Raw genomic sequence first — 17701 nt, 5'->3', positions numbered from 1 at the left:
CATGATGCTCTGGTCTGGTGGCTGACATTTAAACAGTATAACATGATGCTCTGGTCTGGTGGCTGACATTTAAACAGTATAACATGATGCTCAAAATACCCAAAGTCATCAAGCCAAATGTCCTTCCAACTGAAAGCATTAGTAAAAATAGAGGCTGTCTCCACCCCACCACATATAGATACTTATCAGAGCAGGAGATCTGTGTCTGTTTGAGGTTATAGCTGTATGTGAACAACATCACCCATTGTTAAACACCTCTGTCCCTCTGTCACACATTTCACATGTATGTTTAGGTCATTTAGCTCTTGTCCAGAGAGACTTACAGTAGTGAGTTGATACATTATTGTACTTTTTCCTGTACTGGTCCTCCGTGGGAATCAAACCCACAACCCTGGCATTGCAAATGCCATTCTCTACCAACTGAGCCACACCGGAAAGAGACGCACACAGACACACACAGAGACAGATTGGGGTGTGTAACTGTATCTAACTACACATTAAACACTGAGACCTTTTGGGGTGTATAAATGTTCTAGTGGTGTTGATGGTCTTCGCTGTAGTAGACTGGATCAGCTCCTCTGTCCCTCACTCATCTCTCTCTCCTCTCTCTTTACCTAGTGACCCTGTTCATCAGAACGTCATGCTGGGTGGAAAAATATCCTCTCTTCAGCAGCGGTGAATAACCTCAACCCTGTCAGTCCATCTCTTTACTTCTCATTTCTCTTATATTCTCTCTCCCCCCTTCCGTTTTCACACCAACACACTTATCTTTAGACGCTGCAGCCTTGACCTCCAACAGTATCAGCAACAGAGAGGTGTGAAGTTTCCACAACAGAGTTAGAGTCAGTTTATCATGTACTTCTCTTTAGACGCTGCAGCCTTGACCTCCATCAACAGAGTTAGAGTTAGTTTATCATGAGAACATACAGACACCACTGACTGGAACCAGCTGACAGTATCAGTTGTAAAGGCTTCATTACTACTAACAGAAGGAAAGTTGTAGTGTTATGTCCATGATGAATGATGTAAAGGTTTCAATGTGTTTTATATTGAGCTGCTCTGTTAAATTCTGTTTGTTCATGTGAAATTGGAAATTGTATTTTTCTATAATGTCATTGTGTGTGTTTAGCTTGAGCAACACCATTGTATGGTTGCTAACTTGTCAAATAAAGCTTCCTAAAATGTGTTAGAAAATGTGTCAGTTTGTCACTTTCATGTTCCACTACTGAAGACATTGGCTCTAATCTAGTGGAGTAATAACATGTTCCACTACTGAAGACATTGTCTCTAATCTAGTGGAGTAATAACATGTTCCACTACTGAAGACATTGTCTCTAATCTAGTGGAGTAATAACATGTTCCACTACTGAAGACATTGTCTCTAATCTAGTGGAGTAATAACATGTTCCACTACTGAAGACATTGTCTCTAATCTAGGTTGTGCCTTTATATTTCTAGAAAATGAACAACTAAAGAAGAATGTTTCACTTCTCTTTTTGACTTCTCTAACCCCAAAACCCGGCCTGGTCTCATTGGTCTGTTTCACAACCATTACCCAAAGTCTGGCGATATTGTGCCTCTGGGTTTAGAAATTTCTGGTGGTGTTAGCACCAACAGAAAAGGTTTGAATCCTAAGCAACCTGCCTCCACATTGTTTGAAGTACAATAGACCAAACATAGCTACCATAGTAGGTGAAATCTGTGTGCTGGAAAACCTTGGTAGAGCATGGGTGTAGAAGGCATTTTGGTTGTCACGGCTGTCGGAAGGAGCGGACCAAAATGCAGCGTGTTTGTAGTTCCACATATTTATTTAGACTGTGAAACTTAATGCAATACATAAATAACTGAATAGACAAAACAACAAACCGTGATGCAGAGGAGAAACAAACACTACTCACAAAATATAATCACTCACAAAAACAGGTGGGACAAACATCAGCTTAAATATGACCTCCAATTAGAGACAACGACGACCAGCTGCCTCTAATTGGAGATCATACCAAACAAAACCAACATAGAAATACAAAACTAGAAACTGAACATAGAAATACAAAACATAGACAAACACCCCCTGTCACACTATGACCTACTATACCATAGAAAATAACAACTTACTATGGTCAGGACGTGACAGTGGTGCTCATGTGAATTTCCTTTCTTTTTCGGCTAAAGACCAATGCCTACTTCTCACCTAAAATATATATTTTTTTCAGTATAAGACAGACAGACAGACAGACAGGTCAGAAGGTCATTCCAGATGCTGTCTACTTAGACCTGCTTTAAAGTAGAATAACAGATCTATAACTTTCACTTCTATGTGATTTTGGTCGGGTCACCCAAAAAGTTACATGTTGACACTTTAACAAATTAAATCTGTATGTACTTTAGGTAGAGCTGTATCTGGACCCAGGGAAGTAATGTACAGACTGAGGTAGGCCCAGATCACTGTATCACTAACCCTAATGTACAGATTGAGGTAGGTCCAGATCACTGTATCACTAACCCTAATGTACAGACTGAGGTAGGTCCATATCACTGTATCACTAACCCTAATGTACAGACTGAGGTAGGTCCAGATCACTGTATCACTAACCCTGATGTACAGACTGAGGTAGGTCCAGATCACTGTATCACTAACCCTAATGTACAGACTGAGGTCAAACAAATCAAATTATGTATGTCACATTCGCTGAATACAACCTTACAGTGAAATGCTTACGACCCCCTAACCAAAAGTGCAGTTTCAAGAAAATACGGAAAGAATAAGATTTAAAAGTAACAAGTTATTAAAGAGCAGCAGTAAAAAATAACAATATATACAGGGGGTGCCGGTACAGAGTCAATGTGCGGGGGCACCGGTTAGTTGAGGTAGTATGTACATGAAGGTAGAGTTAATTAAAGTGACTATGCATAGATGACAACAGAGAGTGGCAGTGGTGTGGAGAGGGGGGGGGGCAATGTGAATAGTCTGGGTGGCCGTTTGACTAGATGTTCAGGAGTCTTATGGCTTTGGGGTAGAAGCTGTTTTTTGAACTTGAAGCTCTCAACCTGCTTCACTGCAGCCCCTTCTATGAGAATGGGGGCATGCTCTGTCTTCTTTTTCCTGTAGTCCACAATCATCTCCTTTGTCTTGATCACATTGAGGGAGAGGTTGGTGTCCTGGCACCACACGGTCAGGTCTCTGACCTCCTCCCTATCGGCTGTCTCATTGTTGTCGGTGATCAGGCCTACCACTGTTGTGTCATCAGCAAATTTAATGATGGTGTTGGAGTCGTGCCTGGCAATGCAGTCATGAGTGAACAGGGAGTACAGGAGGGGACTGAGCACGCACCGCTGAGGGGCCCCCGTGTTGAGGAACAACGTGGCGGATGTGTTGTTACTACCCTTAACACCTGGGGGTGACACGTCAGGAAGTCCAGGATCCAGTTGCAGAGGGAGGTGTTTAGTCCCAGTGTCATTAGCTTATTGATGAGCTTTGAGGGCACTATGGTGTTGAATGCTGAGCTGTAGTCAATGAACAGCATTCTCACATAGGTGTTCCTTTTGTCCAGGTGGGAAAGGGCAGTGTGGAGTGCAATAGAGACTGCATCATCTGTGGATCTGTTGGTGCTGTATGCAAACTCGAGTGGGTCTAGGGTTTCTGGGATGATGGTGTTGATGTGAGCCATGACCAGCCTTTCAAAGCACTTCATGGCTACAGACGTGAGTGCTGGCAGGAATGGAGTCATTTAGGCAGGTTTGTTTAGTGTTCTTGGCCACAGTCACTATGGTGGTCTGCTTAAGTCTGGGCTAGGGGGCAGTATTTTCACGTCCGGATGAAAAACGTACCCAATTTAAACAGGTTACTACTCTGGCCCAGAAACTAGAATATGCATATTATTAGTAGATTTGGATAGAAAACACTTTGAAGTTTCTAAAACTGTTTGAATGGTGTCTGTGAGTATAACAGAACTCATATGGCAGGCAAAAACCTGAGAAAAATACAACCAGGAAATGAAAATCTGGTGCCTGTAGTTTTTTCAAGTCATTGCCAATCGAACACACAGTGAGTTAGGTTTCATTTTGCACTTCCTAAGGCTTCCACTAGATGTCAACAGTCTTTAGAAAGTTGTTTGAGGATTCTATGGTGAACAGAGAGCCAACAAGAAGGCTGGGAAGTTGGTGACCCAGGGAAGGACATCAGTTAATTGGCGCGCATTCATGCGAGAGTTAGCTGTGTTCCAAAACGTTTTTCAAGACGATGGAATCGTCCGGTTGGAACATTACTGAATTTTCACGTTCTAAAGGCCCTAAAGATTGATGCTTTACAACGTTTGACATGTTTGAACGAACGTAAACAGAACTTTTTTTGACTTTTCGTTGTGACATTTTCCTCACGCTTCCTACACTTGGAGTAGCTTACTGAACGCGCTAACAACAAGGAGTTATTTGGACATAAATTATGATCTTTATCGAACAAAACAACATTTATTGTGGACCTGGGATTCCTGGAAGTGCCTTCTGATGAAGATTATTAAAGGTAAGTGAATATTTCTAATGCTATTTATGCATTTAGATGACTCCAAAATGGCGGGTATCTGTAATTGCCTGATGTATTTTTCTGAGCCCCGTACACAGATTATTGCAAAGTGTGCTTTCCCAGTAAAGTTATTTTGAAATCTGTCAACGCGGTTGCATTCAAGAGATGTTAATCTATAATTCTTTGAATAACAGTTTAATATTTTATCAACGTTTATAATGAGTATTTTTGTAAATTGTTGTGCTAATTCACCGAAAGTTTTGGGGGAAATACATTTTCTGAACGTCACGCGTCAATGTAAAATTGGGTTTTTGGATATAAATATGAACTTGATAGAACAAAAAATGCATGTTTTGTCTAACATAATGTCCTAGGAGTGTCATCTGATGAAGATCGTCAAAGGTTAGTACATAATTTTAGCTGGTTTTCTGCTTTTGGTGACGCTTGTCCTTGCATTGAAAATGGCTGTGTGTAATTTTTTGTCTATGTACTGTCCTAACATAACGCGGTCACTCTCCATCACCACCCCCGCTCTGATTTTTCACTGGCTGCACGGTGAGTGGGACGATAGCGTCCCAAACATGATGGTATTACAGACTCAGAGGTTGAAAATGTCAGTAAAGACACTTGCTAGTTGGTCAGCGCATGCTCGCAGTACACATCCTGGTAATCCATCTGGCCCTGTGGCCTTGTGAATGTTGACCTGTTTGAAGGTCTTACTCACATCGGCTGTGGAAAGCGTGATCACACAGTCTTCCGGTACAGCTGGTGCTCTTATGCATGTTTTAGTGTTTTTTGCCTCGAAGCGAGCATAGAAGTAGTTTCGGTCGTCCAGTAGGCTGGTGTCACTGGGCAGCTTTCAGCTGTGCTTCCCTTTGTAGTCTGTAATGGTTTGCAGGCCCTGCCACATCCAACAAGCGTCAGAGCTGGTGTAGTACAACTCGATCTTAGTCCTGTATTGCCTCTTTGCCTTTTTGATGGTTCGTCGGAGGGCATAGCGGGATTTCTTGTAAGCTTCCAGGTTAGAGTCCCGCTTCTTGAAAGCGGCCACTCTAGCCTTTAGCTCAGTGTGGATGCTGCCTGTAATCCGTGGCTTCTGGTTGGGGTATGTACATACAGTCACTGTGGGAAGGACATCATCGATGCCATTGGAGGAATCCCGGAACATATTCTAGTCTGTGCTATCAAAACCGTCCTGTAGCATAGCTTCATCTGACCACTTTTTGATTGATCTAGTCGCTGGTGCTTCCTGCTTTAATTTTTGCTTGAAGGTCACACCTTCATTCAGCCTCTGTTACATCAGGCAATCTGACAGTCTATGAACAATGGAGCATGTTATGAATTTTTTATATATGTTTTAATTTACCTTTATTTACCTAGGCAAGTCAGTTAAGAACAAATTCTTATATTCAATGATGCCCCAATCATGAATGATGTTGTACGTTGTGTTTGTTATGAACGGTGTAGCATGTTGTGTTATGAATGATGTAGCATGTTATATGATGAATGACATAGTATGTTGTGTTATGAATGATGTAGCATGTTGTGTTTGTTATGAATGATGTAGCATGTTGTGTTATGAAGGATGTAGCATGTTGTGTTGTGAATGATGTAGCATGTTGTGTTTGTTAATAATGATGTAGCGTGTTGTGTTATGAATGATGTAGCATGTTGTGTTATGAATGATGTATCATGTTGTGTTATGAATGATGTAGTATATTACATGATGAATGACATAGCATGTTGTGTTATGAATGATGTAGCATGTTGTGTTTGTTATGAATGATGTAGCATGTTGTGTTATGAAGGATGTAGCATGTTGTGTTGTGAATTATGTAGCATGTTGTGTTTGTTAATAATGATGTATCATGTTGTGTTATGAATGATGTAGCATGTTGTGTTATGAATGACGTAGCTTGTTGAGTTTGTTATGAATTAAGTAGCATGTTGTGTAATGAATGATGTAGCATGTTGTGTTTGTTATGAATGATGTAGCATGTTGTGTTTGTTATGAATGATGTAGCATGTTGTGTTATGAATGATGTAGCATGTTGTGTTATGAATGATGTAGCATGTTGTGTTTGTTATGAATGATGTAGCATGTTGTGTTTGTTATGAATGATGTAGCATGTTGTGTTTGTTATGAATGATGTAGCATGTTGTGTTGTGAATGATGTAGCATGTTGTGTTTGTTATGAATGATGTAGCATGTTGTGTTTGTTATGAATGATGTAGCATGTTGTGTTATGAATGATGTAGGATGTTGTGTTATGAATGATGTAGCATGTTGTGTTTGTTATGAATGATGTAGCATGTTGTGTTTGTTATGAATGATGTAGCATGTTGTGTTTGTTATGAATGATGTGGCATGTTGTGTTATTAATGATGTAGCGTGTTGTGTTTGTTATGAATGATGTAGCATGTTGTGTTTGTTGTGAATGATGTAGCATGTTGTGTTTGTTATGAATGATGTAGCATGCTCTACCAGCTCTTCTGAACTACTCTGTCTGTCTTCCTTGTACCCAACCCACTGCACCCAGAGGTCTTGTATCTGTCAGTATAACACCCAACCCGCTCTACCCAGAGGCCTTGTATCTGTCAGTATAACACCCAACCCGCTCTACCCAGAGGCCTTGTATCTGTCAGTATAACACCCAACCCACTCTACCCAGAGGCCTTGTATCTGACAGTATAACACCCAACCCACTATACCCAGAGGCCTTGTATCTGTCAGTATAACACCCAACCCACTCTACCCAGAGGCCTTATATCTGTCAGTATAACACCCAACCCGCTCTACCCAGAGGCCTTGTATCTGTCAGTATAACACCCAACCCACTCTACCCAGAGGCCTTATATCTGTCAGTATAACACCCAACCCACTCTACCCAGAGGCCTTGTATCTGTCAGTAAGTAGCTTGCAGCATGTAGCATTGTGAGGTTGTGTTGTGTGTTACAGTGTGAGAGAGAGACATGGAATGCAACACAATGTGCTTCACAGGAAAAAATATAGAAAACTATGAAAATGTAAACTAAAATTGTCACGGCTGTCGTAGAGATTAGACCAAGGCGCAGCGGGTACGTGAATACTCATACTTTTTTTATTATTTAAAGTGAGTAACGGGAAAAACAAGAAACAGAACGACAGCTAACAGATTTTCTAAACAAACAGCAGTGCAAATACAATTACCCACAATCAACCAGGTGAAAACAAGCTCCCTAAGAATGACTCCCAATCAGGAACAACGATGTACAGCTGTTCCTGATCGAGAGCCACACAGACCAACACAGAAATACACAAACTAGAAAACCCCTAGAAAACCAAAAACCAGAACATACACCCAAACCCCGGAACACATAAATACAACACCCCTCTAACCTACACATAACCCCCAGACCACATACAACAAATACCCTCTGCAACGTCCTGACCAAACTACAATTACAAATAATCCCTAATACTGGTCAGGACGTGACAAAAATATTTACTACACAACAAACATAAGAGGATAAGAAACTAAATAAAAACAATTAAAACTGAATGACTAAAAAGAACCTGAGGAAAAGCAAAGCTACATATCGTTTTTAAATATGTCCACAGTTTCAGCCCCCCTCAGGTTCTCTGGCAGGTTATTCCAGAGGCTGGGGACATAGTAACTAAAGGCTGGGGGCATAGTAACTAAAGGCTGGGGGCATAGTAACTAAAGGCTGGGGGCATAGTAACTAAAGGCTGGGGACATAGTAACTAAAGGCTGGGGGCATAGTAACTAAAGGCTGGGGGCATAGTAACTAAAGGCTGGGGGCATAGTAACTAAAGGCTGGGGACATAGTAACTAAAGGCTGGGGGCATAGTAACTAAAGGCTGGGGACATAGTAACTAAAGGCTGGGGACATAGTAACTAAAGGCTGGGGGCATAGTAACTAAAGGCTGGGGACATAGTAACTAAAGGCTGGTGGCATAGTAACTAAAGGCTGGGGGCATAGTAACTAAAGGCTGGGGACATAGTAACTAAAGGCTGGGGGCATAGTAACTAAAGGCTGGGGGCCCATAGTAACTAAAGGCTGGGGGCATAGTAACTAAAGGCTGGGGGCCCATAGTAACTAAAGGCTGGGGGCATAGTAACTAAAGGCTGGGGGCATAGTAACTAAAGCCTGGGGACATAGTAACTAAAGGCTGGGGGCATAGTAACTAAAGGCTGGGGGCATAGTAACTGAAGGCTGGGGGCATAGTAACTAAAGGCTGGGGGCATAGTAACTAAAGGATGGGGGCATAGTAACTAAAGGCTGGGGCCATAGTAACTAGAGGCTGGGGACATAGTAACTAAAGGCTGAAGACATAGTAACTAAAGGCTGGGGACATAGTAACTAAAGGCTGGGGACATAGTAACTAAAGGCTGGGGGCATAGTAACTAAAGGCTGGGGGCATAGTAACTAAAGGCTGGGGCCATAGTAACTAAAGGCTGGGGCATAGTAACTAAAGGCTGGGGCATAGTAACTAAAGGCTGGGGGCATAGTAACTAAAGGCTGGGGCCATAGTAACTAAAGGCTGGGGCCATAGTAACTAAAGGCTGGGGGCCCATAGTAACTAAAGGCTGGGGCCATAGTAACTAAAGGCTGGGGGCCCATAGTAACTAAAGGCTGGGGACATAGTAACTAAAGGCTGGGGACATAGTAACTAGAGGCTGGGGGCATAGTAACTAAAGGCTGGGGGCATAGTAACTAGAGGCTGGGGGCATAGTAACTAAAGGCTGGGGGCATAGTAACTGAAGGCTGGGGGCATAGTAACTAAAGGCTGGGAGCATAGTAACTAGAGGCTGGGGGCATAGTAACTAAAGGCTGGGGGCATAGTAACTAAAGGCTGGGGGCATAGTAACTAAAGGCTGGGGGCCCATAGTAACTAAAGGCTGGGGCCATAGTAACTAAAGGCTGGGGACATAGTAACTAAAGGCTGGGGACATAGTAACTAAAGGCTGGGGACCCATAGTAACTAAAGGCTGGGTCCATAGTAACTAAAGGCTGGGGGCATAGTAACTAAAGGCTGGGGCCATAGTAACTAAAGGAAGGGGGCCCATAGTAACTAAAGGCTGGGGCCATAGTAACTAAAGGCTGGGGGCCCATAGTAACTAAAGGCTGGGGACATAGTAACTAAAGGCTGGGGGCATAGTAACTAAAGGCTGGGGGCATAGTAACTAAAGGCTGGGGGCCCATAGTAACTAAAGGCTGGGGGCATAGTAACTAAAGGCTGGGGCCATAGTAACTAAAGGCTGGGGGCCCATAGTAACTAAAGGCTGGGGCCATAGTAACTAAAGGCTGGGGGCCCATAGTAACTAAAGGCTGGGGACATAGTAACTAAAGGCTGGGGACATAGTAACTAGAGGCTGGGGGCATAGTAACTAAAGGCTGGGGGCATAGTAACTAGAGGCTGGGGGCATAGTAACTAAAGGCTGGGGGCATAGTAACTGAAGGCTGGGGGCATAGTAACTAAAGGCTGGGGGCATAATAACTAGAGGCTGGGGGCATAGTAACTAAAGGCTGGGGGCATAGTAACTAAAGGCTGGGGGCATAGTAACTAAAGGCTGGGGGCCCATAGTAACTAAAGGCTGGGGCCATAGTAACTAAAAGCCGGGGACATAGTAACTAAAGGCTGGGGACATAGTAACTAAAGGCTGGGGACCCATAGTAACTAAAGGCTGGGGCCATAGTAACTAAAGGCTGGGGGCATAGTAACTAAAGGCTGGGGCCATAGTAACTAAAGGCTGGGGGCCCATAGTAACTAAAGGCTGGGGACATAGTAACTAAAGGCTGGGGGCATAGTAACTAAAGGCTGGGGGCATAGTAACTAAAGGCCGGGGGCCCATAGTAACTAAAGGCTGGGGACATAGTAACTAAAGGCTGGGAACATAGTAACTAAAGGCTGGGGGCATAGTAACTAAAGGCTGGGGGCATAGTAACTAAAGGCTGGGGGCATAGTAACTAAAGGCTGGGGGCATAGTAACTAAAGGCTGGGGACATAGTAACTAAAGGCTGGGGCCATAGTAACTAGAGGCTGGGGACATAGTAACTAAAGGCTGGGGCATAGTAACTAAAGGCTGGGGGCATAGTAACTAAAGGCTGGGGGCATAGTAACTAAAGGCTGGGGGCATAGTAACTAAAGGCTGGGGGCATAGTAACTAAAGGCTGGGGGCATAGTAACTAAAGGCTGGGGGCATAGTAACTAAAGGCTGGGGGCCCATAGTAACTAAAGGCTGGGGCCATAGTAACTAAAGGCTGGGGGCATAGTAACTAAAGGCTGGGGACATAGTAACTAAAGGCTGGGGCCATAGTAACTAGAGGCTGGGGACATAGTAACTAGAGGCTGGGGGCATAGTAACTAAAGGCTGGGGACATAGTAACTAAAGGCTGGGGCCATAGTAACTAAAGGCTGGGGGCATAGTAACTAAAGGCTCGGGGCATAGTAACTAAAGGCTGGGGGCATAGTAACTAGAGGCTGGGGGCATAGTAACTAAAGGCTGGGGGCATAGTAACTAAAGGCTGGGGGCATAGTAACTAAAGGCTGGGGGCCCATAGTAACTAAAGGCTGGGGCCATAGTAACTAAAGGCTGGGGACATAGTAACTAAAGGCTTTGGACATAGTAACTAAAGGCTGGGGACCCATAGTAACTAAAGGCTGGGGCCATAGTAACTAAAGGCTGGGGGCATAGTAACTAAAGGCTGGGGCCATAGTAACTAAAGGCTGGGGGCCCATAGTAACTAAAGGCTGGGGCCATAGTAACTAAAGGCTGGGGGCCCATAGTAACTAAAGGCTGGGGACATAGTAACTAAAGGCTGGGGGCATAGTAACTAAAGGCTGTGGGCATAGTAACTAAAGGCTGGGGGCCCATAGTAACTAAAGGCTGGGGGCATAGTAACTAAAGGCTGGGGCCATAGTAACTAAAGGCTGGGGGCCCATAGTAACTAAAGGCTGGGGCCATAGTAACTAAAGGCTGGGGGCCCATAGTAACTAAAGGCTGGGGACATAGTAACTAAAGGCTGGGGCCATAGTAACTAAAGGCTGGGGGCATAGTAACTAAAGGCTCGGGGCATAGTAACTAAAGGCTGGGGGCATAGTAACTAGAGGCTGGGGGCATAGTAACTAAAGGCTGGGGGCATAGTAACTAAAGGCTGGGGGCATAGTAACTAAAGGCTGGGGGCCCATAGTAACTAAAGGCTGGGGCCATAGTAACTAAAGGCTGGGGACATAGTAACTAAAGGCTTTGGACATAGTAACTAAAGGCTGGGGACCCATAGTAACTAAAGGCTGGGGCCATAGTAACTAAAGGCTGGGGGCATAGTAACTAAAGGCTGGGGCCATAGTAACTAAAGGCTGGGGGCCCATAGTAACTAAAGGCTGGGGCCATAGTAACTAAAGGCTGGGGGCCCATAGTAACTAAAGGCTGGGGACATAGTAACTAAAGGCTGGGGGCATAGTAACTAAAGGCTGTGGGCATAGTAACTAAAGGCTGGGGGCCCATAGTAACTAAAGGCTGGGGGCATAGTAACTAAAGGCTGGGGCCATAGTAACTAAAGGCTGGGGGCCCATAGTAACTAAAGGCTGGGGCCATAGTAACTAAAGGCTGGGGGCCCATAGTAACTAAAGGCTGGGGACATAGTAACTAAAGGCTGGGGACATAGTAACTAGAGGCTGGGGGCATAGTAACTAAAGGCTGGGGGCATAGTAACTAGAGGCTGGGGGCATAGTAACTAAAGGCTGGGGGCATAGTAACTGAAGGCTGGGGGCATAATAACTAAAGGCTGGGGGCATAGTAACTAGAGGCTGGGGGCATAGTAACTAAAGGCTGGGGGCATAGTAACTAAAAGCTGGGGGCATAGTAACTAAAGGCTGGGGGCCCATAGTAACTAAAGGCTGGGGCCATAGTAACTAAAAGCTGGGGACATAGTAACTAAAGGCTGGGGACATAGTAACTAAAGGCTGGGGACCCATAGTAACTAAAGGCTGGGGCCATAGTAACTAAAGGCTGGGGGCATAGTAACTAAAGGCTGGGGCCATAGTAACTAAAGGCTGGGGGCCCATAGTAACTAAAGGCTGGGGCCATAGTAACTAAAGGCTGGGGGCCCATAGTAACTAAAGGCTGGGGACATAGTAACTAAAGGCTGGGGGCATAGTAACTAAAGGCTGGGGGCATAGTAACTAAAGGCTGGGGGCCCATAGTAACTAAAGGCTGGGGACATAGTAACTAAAGGCTGGGAACATAGTAACTAAAGGCTGGGGGCATAGTAACTAAAGGCTGGGGGCATAGTAACTAAAGGCTGGGGGCATAGTAACTAAAGGCTCGGGGCATAGTAACTAAAGGCTGGGGGCATAGTCACTAAAGGCTGGGGGCATAGTAACTAAAGGCTGGGGGCATAGTAACTAAAGGCTGGGGGGCATAGTAACTAAAGGCTGGGGGCATAGTAACTAAAGGCTGGGGGCATAGTAACTAAAGGCTGGGGGCATAGTAACTAAAGGCTGGGGACATAGTAACTAAAGGCTGGGGCCATAGTAACTAGAGGATGCCTCTCCATGGCTCTTGGTCCCCCTCAGGTTCTCTGGCAGGCTATTCTAGAGTCTGTTACACTTCTCAAAGAATTGGAAGGTTGGATAATTGAAATGCAATTGATAAACTGTTTTGAAGAGGGTTATGGCCAGCACTGCTGACTGACATTTAAACAGTATAACATGATTGTCTGGTCTGGTGGCTGACATTTAAACAGTATAACATGATGCTCAAAATACCCAAAGTCATCAAGCCAAATGTCCTTCCAACTGAAAGCATTAGTAAAAATAGAGGCTGTCTCCACCCCACCACATATAGATACTTATCAGAGCAGGAGATCTGTGTCTGTTTGAGGTTATAGCTGTATGTGAACAACATCACCCATTGTTTAACACCTCTGTCCCTCTGTCACACATTTCACATGTATGTTTAGGTCATTTAGCTCTTGTCCAGAGAGACTTACAGTAGTGAGTTGATACATTATTGTACTTTTTCCTGTACTGGTCCTCCGTGGGAATCAAACCCACAACCCTGGCATTGCAAATGCCATTCTCTACCAACTGAGCCACACCGGAAAGAGACGCACACAGACACACACAGAGACAGATTGGGGTGTGTAACTGTATCTAACTACACATTAAACACTGAGACCTGTTGGGGTGTATAAATGTTCTAGTGGTGTTGATGGTCTTCGCTGTAGTAGACTGGATCAGCTCCTCTGTCCCTCACTCATCTCTCTCTCCTCTCTCTTTACCTAGTGACCCTGTTCATCAGAACGTCATGGTGGGTGGAAAAAGATGCTCTCTTCAGCAGCGGTGAATAACCACAACCCTGTCGGTCCATCTCTTTACTTCTCATTTCTCTTATCTTCTCTCTCCCCCCTTCCGTTTTCACACCAACACACTTATCTTTAGACGCTGCAGCCTTGACCTCTGTCAACAGCATCGGCAACAGAGAGGTGTGAAGTTTCCACAACAGAGTTAGAGTCAGTTTATCATGTACTTCTCTTTAGACGCTGCAGCCTTGACCTCCATCAACAGAGTTAGAGTCAGTTTATCATGAGAACAAACAGACACCACTGACTGGAACCAGCTGACAGTATCAGTTGTAAAGGTTTCATTACTACTAACAGAAGGAAAGTTGTAGTGTTATGTCCATGATGAATGATGTAAAGGCTTCATTACTACTAACAGAAGGAAAGTTGTAGTGTTATGTCCATGATGAATGATGTAAAGGCTTCATTACTACTAACAGAAGGAAAGTTGTAGTGTTATGTCCATGATGAATGATGTAAAGGCTTCATTACTACTAACAGAAGGAACGTTGTAGTGTTATGTCCATGATGAATGATGTAAAGGTTTCAATGTGTTTTATATTGAGCTGCTCTGTTAAATTCTGTTTGTTCATGTGAAATTGGAAATTGTATTTTTCTATAATGTCATTGTGTGTGTTTAGCTTGAGCAACACCATTGTATGGTTGCTAACTTGTCAAATAAAGCTTCCTAAAATGTGTTAGAAAATGTGTCAGTTTGTCACTTTCATGTTCCACTACTGAAGACATTGGCTCTAATCTAGTGGAGTAATAACATGTTCCACTACTGAAGACATTGTCTCTAATCTAGGTTGGAGTAATAACATGTTCCACTACTGAAGACATTGTCTCTAATCTAGGTTGGAGTAGTAACATGTTCCACTACTGAAGACATTGTCTCTAATCTAGTGGAGTAATAACATGTTCCACTACTGAAGACATTGTCTCTAATCTAGTGGAGTAATAACATGTTCCACTACTGAAGACATTGTCTCTAATCTAGTGGAGTAATAACATGTTCCACTACTGAAGACATTGTCTCTAATCTAGGTTGGAGTAGTAACATGTTCCACTACTGAAGACATTGGCTCTAATCTAGTGGAGTAATAACATGTTCCACTACTGAAGACATTGTCTCTAATCTAGTGGAGTAATAACATGTTCCACTACTGAAGACATTGGCTCTAATCTAGGTTGGAGTAGTAACATGTTCCACTACTGAAGACATTGTCTCTAATCTAGTGGAGTAGTAACATGTTCCACTACTGAAGACATTGTCTCTAATCTAGTGGAGTAATAACATGTTCCACTACTGAAGACATTGTCTCTAATCTAGGTTGTGCCTTTATATTTCTAGAAAATGAACAACTAAAGAAGAATGTTTCACTTCTCTTTTTGACTTCTCCAACCCCAAAACCCGGCCTGGTCTCATTGGTCTGTTTCACAACCATTACCCAAAGTCTGGCGATATTGTGCCTCTGGGTTTAGAAATTTCTGGTGGTGTTAGCACCAACAGAAAAGGTTTGAACCCTAAGCAACCTGCCTCCACATTGTTTGAAGTACAATAGACCAAACATAGCTACCATAGTAGGTGAAATCTGTGTGCTGGAAAACCTTGGTAGAGCATGGGTGTAGAAGGCATTTTGGTTGTCACGGCTGTCGGAAGGAGCGGACCAAAATGCAGCGTGTTTGTAGTTCCACATATTTATTTAGACTGTGAAACTTAATGCAATACATAAATAACTGAATAGACAAAACAACAAACCGTGATGCAGAGGAGAAACAAACACTACTCACAAAATATAATCACTCACAAAAACAGGTGGGACAAACATCAGCTTAAATATGACCTCCAATTAGAGACAACGACGACCAGCTGCCTCTAATTGGAGATCATACCAAACAAAACCAACATAGAAATACAAAACTAGAAACTGAACATAGAAATACAAAACATAGACAAACACCCCCTGTCACACTATGACCTACTATACCATAGAAAATAACAACTTACTATGGTCAGGACGTGACAGTGGTGCTCATGTGAATTTCCTTTCTTTTTCGGCTAAAGACCAATGCCTACTTCTCACCTAAAATATATATTTTTTTCAGTATAAGACAGACAGACAGACAGACAGGTCAGAAGGTCATTCCAGATGCTGTCTACTTAGACCTGCTTTAAAGTAGAATAACAGATCTATAACTTTCACTTCTATGTGATTTTGGTCGGGTCACCCAAAAAGTTACATGTTGACACTTTAACAAATTAAATCTGTATGTACTTTAGGTAGAGCTGTATCTGGACCCAGGGAAGTAATGTACAGACTGAGGTAGGCCCAGATCACTGTATCACTAACCCTAATGTACAGATTGAGGTAGGTCCAGATCACTGTATCACTAACCCTAATGTACAGACTGAGGTAGGTCCATATCACTGTATCACTAACCCTAATGTACAGACTGAGGTAGGTCCAGATCACTGTATCACTAACCCTGATGTACAGACTGAGGTAGGTCCAGATCACTGTATCACTAACCCTAATGTACAGACTGAGGTCAAACAAATCAAATTATGTATGTCACATTCGCTGAATACAACCTTACAGTGAAATGCTTACGACCCCCTAACCAAAAGTGCAGTTTCAAGAAAATACGGAAAGAATAAGATTTAAAAGTAACAAGTTATTAAAGAGCAGCAGTAAAAAATAACAATATATACAGGGGGTGCCGGTACAGAGTCAATGTGCGGGGGCACCGGTTAGTTGAGGTAGTATGTACATGAAGGTAGAGTTAATTAAAGTGACTATGCATAGATGACAACAGAGAGTGGCAGTGGTGTGGAGAGGGGGGGGGGGCAATGTGAATAGTCTGGGTGGCCGTTTGACTAGATGTTCAGGAGTCTTATGGCTTTGGGGTAGAAGCTGTTTTTTGAACTTGAAGCTCTCAACCTGCTTCACTGCAGCCCCTTCTATGAGAATGGGGGCATGCTCTGTCTTCTTTTTCCTGTAGTCCACAATCATCTCCTTTGTCTTGATCACATTGAGGGAGAGGTTGGTGTCCTGGCACCACACGGTCAGGTCTCTGACCTCCTCCCTATCGGCTGTCTCATTGTTGTCGGTGATCAGGCCTACCACTGTTGTGTCATCAGCAAATTTAATGATGGTGTTGGAGTCGTGCCTGGCAATGCAGTCATGAGTGAACAGGGAGTACAGGAGGGGACTGAGCACGCACCGCTGAGGGGCCCCCGTGTTGAGGAACAACGTGGCGGATGTGTTGTTACTACCCTTAACACCTGGGGGTGACACGTCAGGAAGTCCAGGATCCAGTTGCAGAGGGAGGTGTTTAGTCCCAGTGTCATTAGCTTATTGATGAGCTTTGAGGGCACTATGGTGTTGAATGCTGAGCTGTAGTCAATGAACAGCATTCTCACATAGGTGTTCCTTTTGTCCAGGTGGGAAAGGGCAGTGTGGAGTGCAATAGAGACTGCATCATCTGTGGATCTGTTGGTGCTGTATGCAAACTCGAGTGGGTCTAGGGTTTCTGGGATGATGGTGTTGATGTGAGCCATGACCAGCCTTTCAAAGCACTTCATGGCTACAGACGTGAGTGCTGGCAGGAATGGAGTCATTTAGGCAGGTTTGTTTAGTGTTCTTGGCCACAGTCACTATGGTGGTCTGCTTAAGTCTGGGCTAGGGGGCAGTATTTTCACGTCCGGATGAAAAACGTACCCAATTTAAACAGGTTACTACTCTGGCCCAGAAACTAGAATATGCATATTATTAGTAGATTTGGATAGAAAACACTTTGAAGTTTCTAAAACTGTTTGAATGGTGTCTG

General features: G+C 43.7%; 1 long non-coding RNA gene across 1 annotated transcript; it reads left to right on the top strand.

Annotated features, from left to right (window-relative positions):
* The first annotated feature begins 1406 nt into the window (after positions 1-1406).
* LOC145861826 (uncharacterized) lies at positions 1407-14573 on the top strand. The gene is made up of 2 exons (XR_014381531.1): positions 1407-2431; positions 13812-14573. It is a non-coding gene; the product is annotated as an uncharacterized LOC145861826 (long non-coding RNA).
* Positions 14574-17701: the final 3128 nt, after the last annotated feature.

This window comes from Salmo salar, chromosome 18 (assembly GCF_965601325.2).
Source record: "Salmo salar chromosome 18, fSalSal1, whole genome shotgun sequence".
Taxonomy (NCBI): Eukaryota; Metazoa; Chordata; class Actinopteri; order Salmoniformes; family Salmonidae; genus Salmo; species Salmo salar.
This window is presented reverse-complemented; position numbering and strand designations above follow the sequence as displayed.